Source organism: Emys orbicularis, chromosome 2 (assembly GCF_028017835.1).
Source record: "Emys orbicularis isolate rEmyOrb1 chromosome 2, rEmyOrb1.hap1, whole genome shotgun sequence".
NCBI classification, from domain to species: Eukaryota; Metazoa; Chordata; order Testudines; family Emydidae; genus Emys; species Emys orbicularis.
Window position 1 is genome coordinate 136,162,107 of NC_088684.1, and position 10,522 is coordinate 136,172,628.

Here is a 10,522-nt window from a genome sequence, read left to right on the forward strand (position 1 = left end):
CTTTCCTGTATTCCAGCCAACCATCTTGTTTTGAAAAGGTTCCTTTGCCTTGCTGCAAACATCTGCTGCTTGTCTAGCTCCCATGAGGGTTAAGTCTCCAAGCAGGGATTCTAGGTCTGGAGGAGCCAAAGTGAGACTCGGAGGAGCTGAAGCTGGGGACCCAGTGTCTTGGTAACAGGGCCATGGGGCTCACCCCTATGAAAAGCAGAGGCCCAGGGCCTAGCGCTAAGGGGATGCTGCCAGAGAGACTGTGTGAAGCAGAGCATGCCCTGTGAAAGTGTGACAAAGAGCTTACAACTAAACAGACAAGTCAGATCCCAGGTAGGAGAGAGGAAGGATTATTACACTTCCAAGCCACTGCTGCATCTGGCCCAGATATTTCCATGGGAGAGGCACCCGCTTACTGCAGGCTGTGTATTTTCGAGTCATGTTTTCATTCCCATGAGCCCCGTGGAGCCAAGGAAGGTTCAGGAGAGGCAGCCAGTGCCTGTTCAGAGCTGCGCATCATCAGCATAATTGCCCATTTCCTTCCCATTGCAAAGAGTTCATCACCCAGAACCCAGCTGGATTTGCAGCTCTCAGGCGAAGATTGTGGGATTAGCAGTTAGAGTATCATCCTTCCATTTGTAACCTGAGTCAATGAGATGGATCTGGAACCAGTGAGTGGGAATTGATGTTGGCAGTCACTCCTCTGACGGAATCTGATTGGCCTTTTCATGAGGAGCCTTGTTTTGGGAATGTTTATAGCTTGGAGGTACTTCTGCTCTTCCAAGAGAAATGATCTTGTGCTCAGAATCCATAGTGACTCCAACTCCCATTCTAGGTTTCATCATCTGCCTTACCCCTGCCCCACCTGCAGCTGCGATCCATCTAAGAAGAGCGCAGGTTGTGTTAATACTTGTGTGGGAGACCTCCAAGGGAAATCTATGTGACATAGGAAGTGATGCTGGTGATTCAATAGGAGGTTCTTTGCTTCAGTGCCTCAGTATTAACTGAATGTTCCAGCAGGATGTTAGCAGGTGCTGCATTTTGGATGGGACATGAAACCATGAAACCAAGCCTGATCACTCATGTTTATTCAATAGCCCATAGCACGCCGTGAAAGAGTTGGGGTGTTAACCCAGGTGTCCTGGCCAAATTCCAACGCAGGTGATTGCATTCCATCTACTTACCATGTCTCCCCCTGCAGTTCCAATTTGCTGCAAGATTCTTCTTTGCTGTCCGTCCCAAACTGTTAAACAGCATCGCCGTATACAGTGAAACAGCAGCTGCACTTCACCGCAGAGGTGGCTGTATGTCAGTGACAGGTAAACTGATCATGGTGTGCAGTTTGGCATGAAATCTTTGTAAGACTAACATGCATTCACCCGGGAAGCCAGGAACGGCCAGACTAGCGCAGCCCAATGGTGTGTCTAATCCAGTGTGCTGTCTCTGGGATGGAGCTTGGCGTGTTGGTGGGATACCGCCTTGGAGAGAGGCTCTTTTACCTACTTCTGGCGAGGGGTGTGGCCTGGTGTTGCTGCTGCAGCTGTCCCTGGGGCTCCAGACTGGGAATATCTGAGAGAGGCTGAACTGCTAATTGTTAGTAGGATCAGAACTGGCCCAAAGGCCCCGGGCACCTTATTGTATGAGTGGCTCTATATGCTCGGGGCGTGGCTGGGGCTATTTTCCCTGCTCATTGTCCCAGCTGTAGTTGCTAAGGGGGGTTCTGGCACAGCATGGCTCTTGCACCCAGCTGACCTCATGCCCCTCTACCCACCCTGTTGTGGCACCGTTTGATCTGTGACATTAGCTCAGCCGTCCTGGTGCTCTGCAGCGCTAGCTCGGCTTTCCCTTCTGTGGCACCAGTTCCATCTCCCTGGTGCCATGCCTGGCAGCACAGCATTCTTTTCCCGCTCTCCTCATTCCACCTACAGCTGGGCTAGGCTCTGTGATTTTGCAAAGTGCTTTGCTTGATACTTTTATTGCCTGCTGGGCCTGAATGGATATTAAGTCCATAAAGCCATCCGTCTGAGATGCCATCTCTCTCCCCAGCCAGCCAGCTCATTAGACTATCTCCATAATGGCAGTAGACTGAATTAGCCCAGCACTGGCCCAGTTCTCGTTGAAGGGGTTACTAGAGTTCATGTGAATGCTTAGCGGCTGGTGCACTGTGCAAGGGGACCCCAGGTGGCTTCTGCCAGGAAGAAAAGCCGGCAGGATTTCGCTCCACTGAGTAATAAAATCAAACCTCTTTGTGCATTTCAAGGAGTGATTTTATCCACCCTTCCCAGTAATATCCCCCGCAGGATTTGGACTGCACTGGGGTTCACATCCTCTGATCTTTCCTTCTTTCCTCAAAGTCAAATTCAGCCCAAACTAGCTGAGTTTCACACTAGCCCATAAATCAACCTGGCTTTGCTAGAAACTGCCCCAGTCTCTCACAGAACTTATCCCGCTTTTGCTGGAGACTCTCCCCAGGTTTACTTAATTCATGACCCAGCCTTGCTTAAAACTCAGCCTCAAGCTCCCTCCAAACAGTTTCCAAATCTCTGTGTCTGAAAGCGTGCCTGGTGCAGCAGCTGCTTCTTTGTATCAGGGCTCCAGCTTGCCAGCTCTGCCCCTGATGTGTTTGGAAACTGTTGATATAGCAACTGAATAGAGAGAGGAGGAGAAAATACCTCTTGTGCTACCTCACTCCAGAGTTCAAATGAGGGAAACTTTAGACAAAATAAACAAGCAAGAGGGCTCATTGGTCTGCTTTGAACTCTGGGGCACTGGGTTTTGCTTAGGTCACAAACAAACTGACTGTAATGCTCTCAGCAAAAGCTGTCCAACACATAGTGATTTGAGCAGGGGACGGGGAGTCAAGATTCCTGGGTTCTAGTCCTGGCTCAGCCTTGACTTGGGGAAATCACTTCCTCTCTCTGAGCCTCAGTTTTCCTATCTGTAAAATGGAGATAAGATTGCCCCACCTCCCTGGAAGGAAGGGTGAGGCAACCTTAATGAAAGTCTGTAAAGTGCTTTGAGATCCTCAGATGAAAGGGTAAAACAGACAAAGTTTAGAACAATGACTGGGAATAATGCTGGTCCCTCCCCATCCCCTGCTGCGGGGGTTCTTAAGAACTGCACCATGTGAAGGAATTAGGGAAGAAAGAAACGGATGTGAAGTTCAACATCACTGAGAATTTTCCTCCCCATCACCTGAGACTGTGCAGCCCTGAGTCTTCATGCTGCTGTGTCAGGACTGGATTTTAAGGAGCCATCATGCAAGAGTGATGGTCTAGGATTTCCCCGTCCAGGGGCTGCCTCTGCCCATGGGGAGGGAGGGGGCATCCTGCGGGAAAGCCAGGCAGAGAGGAGTTCCAGGTCAACTCATCTCACCTGCGCCTTTCCCACCTCTCCTTTCAGAGCCTGCTGAGAAGAGAAAGCGATGGAAGTCCAAGCCAAAGCCCACCACGCCGTGAAGAAGACCAAGATGTACCACAGCTCGTAAGTACCTAGCTCACTCACTTTTTCCTCCTTTGTGTTTTGTAGCTGTTGCTAGACACTGACATAGTCAGTCCAGATTTGGTCCAGTCTTATTTTCCTAGCCGGAAAGGTGTTCAGGTGTCCGCTCATTGTGTCCCGTTTAACGTACCCCGGGTCTGTATCTCCAGTCACCAGAGGGAGAAGGCCCAGATGGTTCCTGGCAGAGGGATACCCATTGGTGATTAGCTCATAGCAAGGCTTGGAGGTGGGTAGGGCAAGTTCTATGCCCTGGGAATGCAGAAAGTTGAAGTATTCCCAGCTCCATCAAAAAAGGCAAAGGCTGCTGTGAATTCACAGTATACCCCCAAAGGAATCTGCAACACTTCACCCACCCCCACCCCAAATTAGATGTGGTTGTGTCACAACAGAGCTCAGTGCCTTTTTTAAGTTTAGCCGGGCATATTGCCCAGGCACCCTACTGCCTTAAAATCACCTGCTCTGCAGGGTGAATTCCATTGAATATCACTGAATATCCGGTACATATGACTCCCTCCCTGCACGATGGCCTGCACTTTAAGTTCTCCAGGACGATGTGTTGAGGGTTCCTTTGTGCAGATTCACGGGAAGGCAGAGAGTGGGTATGATTTGAGGGGAAAGAGGATGGTGCTTCCTGGGCACTCACATTAATGTTACTGCTTGGGAATGCAGCCTAGCTGGGGGCTTGGCCTGGACGACAACCTCCCTATACATCAGTGCATGGTCAGCTACCCCCCTTGCTATCAGAATAGGCAGAGAACCTGTTCCTCTGACACAGCCTGTGGCAGCTCTCTGCCCTTCACTGGCAGCATCTGAACTTTACCCGGAAGGTACAGTTCTTCATGACCACACCCAGAGCTGACTCAGCTCAGCCTGTTGTGCGCTGACAGGGCTTAGGCAGTTAGCACCAAGCTCTCCAGAGGAAGAGGAGCTGAGCTTTGCCAGACTCCCCACCAGGCCCAGGCCACAGCAGGTGAGGGACATACGGAGGTTGGAGGAAGAGTATTTATCAGTGACGTGAATTTCTTTGGGAAGTCACTGCACATATCGCTGGGCAGGGACTCCATGGGGCTTCTGGGTAACAGAGAATGCATCACTGGGTCTGGGTAGAGGCCTGGGATTCTGGACAACAGAGAATGTGGGGCTGGGGCTGGGTAGAGGGCTGGAGGGTTTCTGGGTCCAAGAGATGGTCACAGTATACAAGCCTAGAGAAAGACAATTATTCCAAGAAGGGCACTTCTGGAAGCTGGTAGCAAAGCTAGCTGTTTGCCCTCTCCGCCTTCCTGACATCCTTTCATTTGCCTGTTCATACCCCTTCCGCACACAACTCCCCAGCTTGACCTGTGGCTGCTGTGATGGCTGGACGAAAAGCTCAGTGTGTGTATTTGGGTTTGGAGCTATTTGACTGGGAGCGAGGGTGATTATAAAGCAGGGCAGATGGGAGCCTTTTGGGACAAGTTCAAGAGGCTTATATCAGACAGAGACACTGACACACGGAGTAAACTGCATTTTAATTACAGCTGTGATAAAACAGCAGACGGGGAGGGGAGGGGATGCTGCTGCTTCTGCTTTGCATTGGATCCAGTTACTGACTTACAGCTGGAGCTCCAAGGGCAGCTTAGGCTCATGCTTGGCTGTTCTCTCTCAGCTCAGCCAGAGATCCCTTTGTCTGAGGCTGTGATGAGACTGTAAGAGGGGCTGGGGCTTCTGGTGACCTAGGCTCGTGATCAGATTGTGGTCTTGGTCAGTCTTCCAGGAAGGGACAAGGGGGAAAGAGGAAAAAGCTCATGTTCCTGCCCCATCAGCGAGGCAGTGCCTACATTTTACATACAAACTGGCTGGGTAATGATTTGGGATGGGAGAAATCCATGCGCTGAGGCTCAACACTTCAAATGTCCATCAGAAATAGATGGATCAATAGAGCTTTAGACCTTCTGAATGGAAATGAACTATCTGCAGATTCTCTCTCACACACACATGCCTGTCAGGGATGGTTTAGGATACTTAATCCTGCCTCAGCATGGAAGGTTAGACTAGGTGACCTCTCGAGGTCCCTCCCAGTCTTACATTTCTGAATCTATCCATCTGTCAGTCTGTCACCATAGGTACTCCTCTGTCCATCCATCTATCACCATAGATATTCATCCATCCATCAATCACCATAGGTACTCCTCTATCCATCCATCCCTCTTTCTCTCTTTTCTTTCATACTGCTCTCTTTGTGGTATCACACCTGAGCACCTCATCATAACTATCTTAGCCCCTACTGGCCATTCACTTCCTACTCACTGGGGAATTATGGGACTGACTTAACCAGCCGTACGCACTGCAGCTGTAGCCAGGGAGTGGGGAAAGGTGGATCCTCTAGAACAGAATCTGGACCTTACATCTGGAGTACAGCTGAGATGAGAACCCCCCAATGAGCCAACATTCCTGGACTATTCCCTACAGCCTCTCCTGTTGGAAGACACTACCAGAGGAATACCTGTGGACTTCTCTAGAGTCAGTACTCTGCCTCTGTTCCATACAGCACCTCCTGCTGAGGGACTGGAGTAGCTAATAACTTCTACCCCATTCACTACAATGGTTCCTCCTTAGAGAGGCTAGGACTTGAATAACTGAATTCCCCTCCATGTGACATCCTTCCCTATGGTACCGTCTACTGGGAGAAGCAGGGACTTGAGTAGCTATGGGCTTCCCCACAGTCAGCATTCCTGGGCACTCCCACTTGGCCTCCCCCATAGCTAATGCTCTGGCAACATTCCCTGAAGTGCCTGCTAGAAGAGATTGAGCCCAGAGCACCTGGGAGCTGCCCTGGGGCCAGCACTCCGGCATCGTTTCCTGTAGCACCTCCTGCTGGAAGAAGCTGGGAACGGAATAGCTGTGAGCTCATCCAGAGCCGGCATTCTTTCGCCAGTATCTGCTGGCTGGGCCTTGCCTCGCTCCTACACCATTCCCGGCGGCACCTCCTGCTGGGAGAAGCTGAGACTGGAGTAGCTGCGGGAATGTGCTTGTTTGAGCTGTTTTTCAGTGCCAACGTACAGCCTGGAGGTTTGGACCAAAAGCCACAATTGTGCTTTTGTCTTGCTTCAGGCGGCGGGGAGTCACTCAGGAATTAAACTGATCGTAAAGCTGCCAGGAACTTTTATGCCTCAATTAAGCACCTGCTACGACAGAGCAAATAAGCCAAATCATGCGGCTGGCGAGCAAGCTTGACGTGTTCCTTCCCCGTGACCCACTCGAAGACGGAAGCTAAAAGCTGCAGCTCAGCTGCTTGCAGTGTTCACTCCAGCCCAATGCAGGGAAATTAATAGCTTTCCCCAAGAAGTCGACAGCCTCATTGCTAGCTTCCAGGGTCCCTGTGGAATACGGAGACTCACCAGGGAGAAGCATATGCCAGACTTAAAAAACAAAAGGACCCCCCCCAGACAAGTATTCCAGATTCCTTCTGCTATGGAGAGAGAGATTCCTGTCTTACGAGTTAGGTGAGGAACGGCATGGGGCAGATGAGCAATGGTGCTGAGGAGAGGGGGGGCCGTTCTGGCACCGTTACGATGTCTGTGTGACTGGACTGCAAAGGTGCGAGGTGAGGCAGATGCTGGAGCGCTGACGCTGGCTGACGCCGCATTGCATCAATGCCAGACCTTTGAGTGGTTCTGAGGGATCGTGGCTGGCCGGATCCGATCCTAACGGGAAGGGAACCGGAGCCGGGGTTATTTTGGTTAGGCACAGGGGAGACAGGGGAGGCGGGGGGGAGGGAAAGCCTTGAGAAGGACAATGAGGCATCACATGATCTGGATATGCTGGGGCACAGCAGCTGGCCTGGGCTGCGGGGAAGCAAAGCTGCTTCTCATTGGTCAGGCCGCAGAGATGACTTAGAGTTTTTAGCCTCTCTGCTCTGTCCTTGGGTTGTGAGGCAGCAAGCGGGGGCAGCGCAGAGGGGCTGGGGAGAGGGACCGCAGAGATGAGTCTGAGGGGGGAGGCAGTGGAGAGGTGTGAGACGGGTGCAGCAGAGCTGGCGTGGAGTGGGAAGATCATGGAGTGGGTGGAGCTGGGAGTGAGCAGATCCGTGAGAAGGGGCCAGGGAGCTGGGTCAGTGAGAGGGGGCAACTCACCTTGTTAGGTGCTGGTGGGGCTGAGTGACCAGAGGCGCCTGTTTGACATCCCCGAAGGCTGTTGTAAAGATTCATAGCTTCCAAGACCAGAAGGAACCATTAGATCAGCTAGTCTGACCTCCTGTGTAACCCAGGATGGAGAATTCTTCCCGCTACCCCTGCACAGGTAGATTTCCACATACTGCCTCAACCCACACCTCCAGGTCGGAGGAGAGTTCAGTCTGTGACCTGTCCCATCCCTGTAAAGATCTCTATCCCAATGCGGCTCCCTTGAGCCATCCAGAAACTCCTGAGCCCCAGCCCCACTCGTGACTGGGTGAGGGGTCTCCCTATCAGAGCTGCCCCTCTCCTGATCAATGCAGCATCCTTCACCAGGCCCCCATGGGACGCTCTGCCAGTGGCAGTCCAGCCTGCAAAGTATACTTCTGAGGGTATTCTGCACCAAAACATTTAAAATTATGCACCAAAAAATGTAAAATTCTGCACACAATATTTTAAAATTCTGAAAAATTCTGCTAATTCTATTTGTTGATAAATAAATGTGGAGGCTCCAGCATGGCAGTGGGGAGCACAGGCCACTGGCTGCACAGGGGTAGGAGATCACCCTGCGCCCCCGGATATGGACTCGGCGGTAAAGTTGCACCCGATCCTGACCCAGCACAAGGACCAAGACTGTCCCAGAAACACCCCAGGGCCCTGCCCCTCCGTGCCAAGCACAGTAGATGTAGGCAGGCAGTCTCAGCCCAGCAGGATCCAGGTATGGAAGGATTTAGTATAGGGAGATCCAGATGTGTGGTGATAAGGTTCTGTGTGGGGCAATCTGGGTGCAGGCGGCATGGTGGGAGGTCTGGGTGCGAGGGAGATTTGGATGAACAGGGGCTCATTGTGGGGGGGAGGGGGTTCTGGGTGCAGCTGAAGGTGGTTGAGGGGGGTCCAGGTGCTGGCTTGGTGGGGTTCAGTGGGGTGGGAGTCTGGGTGCAGAGGACTAGTCAGGGTGGTCCAGGTGCAAGTGGGGTGGGGCTTGTTGGGGTGGGGGTTTGAGTGCAGGGGGTGGTCTGGATGCAGGGATGGGTCCAGATGCAGGGAGTGGGGCTTGGTGGGGGGGATCTGGGTGCAGGGGGCGGTCTGGATGCAGGGATGGGGTCCAGATGCAGGGAGTGGGGCTTGGTGGGGGGGATGTGGGTGCAGGGGGCAGTCTGGATGCAGGGGTGGGGTCCAGATGCAGGGAGTGGGGCTCGGTGGGGGGGGATCTGGGTGCAGGGGGGCTCTGTGTGCAGAGAGTGAGGCTTGTCAGGGTGTGGGTTCAGGTTCAGGGAGGTCAGTGGGGGGTGATTCTGGGGGCAGGGAGTGAGGCTTGGTGGGGCAATCTGGGTATGAAGTGGGTCCGGATGCACAGGGGTTGGGAGGATGTGGGAGCAGCTCCTCATACAGTGATACCCTCCCCTCCACAGCTGAGGAGCGATGGGGGCAGGAGGTGGGGGTGGGGACGGTACTTACAGCAGCCAGAGAGGTTTCTGGGGGTGGGTCTGTTCCAGCCCTGGCCGCTCCTTGCAGGGGAAGAGGAAGTCCCGTCCTCTCCAGCCCAGCCAGGATTAGTAACTGAGCCTGGTACAGGGTAGGAGCCACTGGCCGGGGCGTCCCCAGCCCTGCCCACCCCACCCCTCCTGTGATTTTCCACTCCGCTGGCTGCTCCAAGCGCCTGAAACAACACACCCATGCTGCTGGCTACCCTTTGCTTCCCTGTCAAAAAGTCATTTTTCTGTGGGGAAGAAATCTGTGGGGGACATGACTTCTGCACACGCACAGTGGCGCAACATTCCCCCAGGAGTAAAAGTAGCTGCCATTGGTCCAAGCCCAGCTGCCTAAGAGAATTGAGACCCACTGGTGGAAATGGAGATAGGATGGAGATCAGAACGGACCCACTGTGGGTCGCGGGGTGGGGAAACAGGAGCTTGGACAGATCCTCTGTGCAACACCGAACCAAGGGAGGGACAAAAACTACCAGTGAGAGCCAGAGAGCAAAAGGGCATAGGTCTGAGAAACAGATTCCCAGGGGAACAGCCTTGGACTCAGGAATGAGGGAGTGAGCTGCTTGTCCCCTCTGGGGATGGTAACTGGGAGCAGGCAGGGGGTGATAGCGGTGGTGAAGGAGGACGGATGGAGATGCAGTGGGGTGGATGGAGACAGGAGCATGGACAGATGGAGTGGGTGGGTGGAGGAGGATGCAGGGAGATGGATGGAAGGGAAGAGATGCAGGGGCTGCAGGGGGGTAGATGAAGGGAGATGGATGGAAGAGAAGAGGTGCAGGGGGAGGGGTGCAGGGGATAGATGGACGGGAAGAGGTGCAGGAGGAGGGGTGCAGGGGATGGAGGGAAGAGAAGAGGTGCAGGGGACAGAGGCAGGGGAAGAGGTGCAGGGGGAGGGGTGCAGGGGATGGAGGGAGGGGAAGAGGTGCAGGGGGAGGGGTGCAGGGGATGGATGGAAGGGAAGAGGTGCAGGGGACAGAGGCAGGGGAAGAGGTGCAGGGGGAGGGGTGCAGGGGATAGAGGGAGAGGAAGAGGTGCACGGGGAGGGGTGCAGAATAGAGGGGGAGGGTGGTAGAAGCAAAGGCAGAGCACGACGAACTCCCCCCAGATTCAGGGCACCTGCGCTGTCTCCTCCCCACCCCGCACCCCTTGGCTGATCTGCCTCTGCCCAGGCCGGCCTGGCACAGGGAGTGCCCCTGCTCCCCCTCTCAGCCAATGGGCAGCCGGGGGGAGAGAGAGGCGGGGCCTGTGGCTGGTTCTTGTTTTTGTGAATGAAAAGGGGGAGGTGGGCGAGCCGTGCCGGGAACTGCAGCGCCCGCGGGCTTAGCGACACCGCAGCCCGGAGCTTCCGTTGGGGCAGCCCCAGCTGGGAGCAGGGCCCCGCCGGGCAGGTGG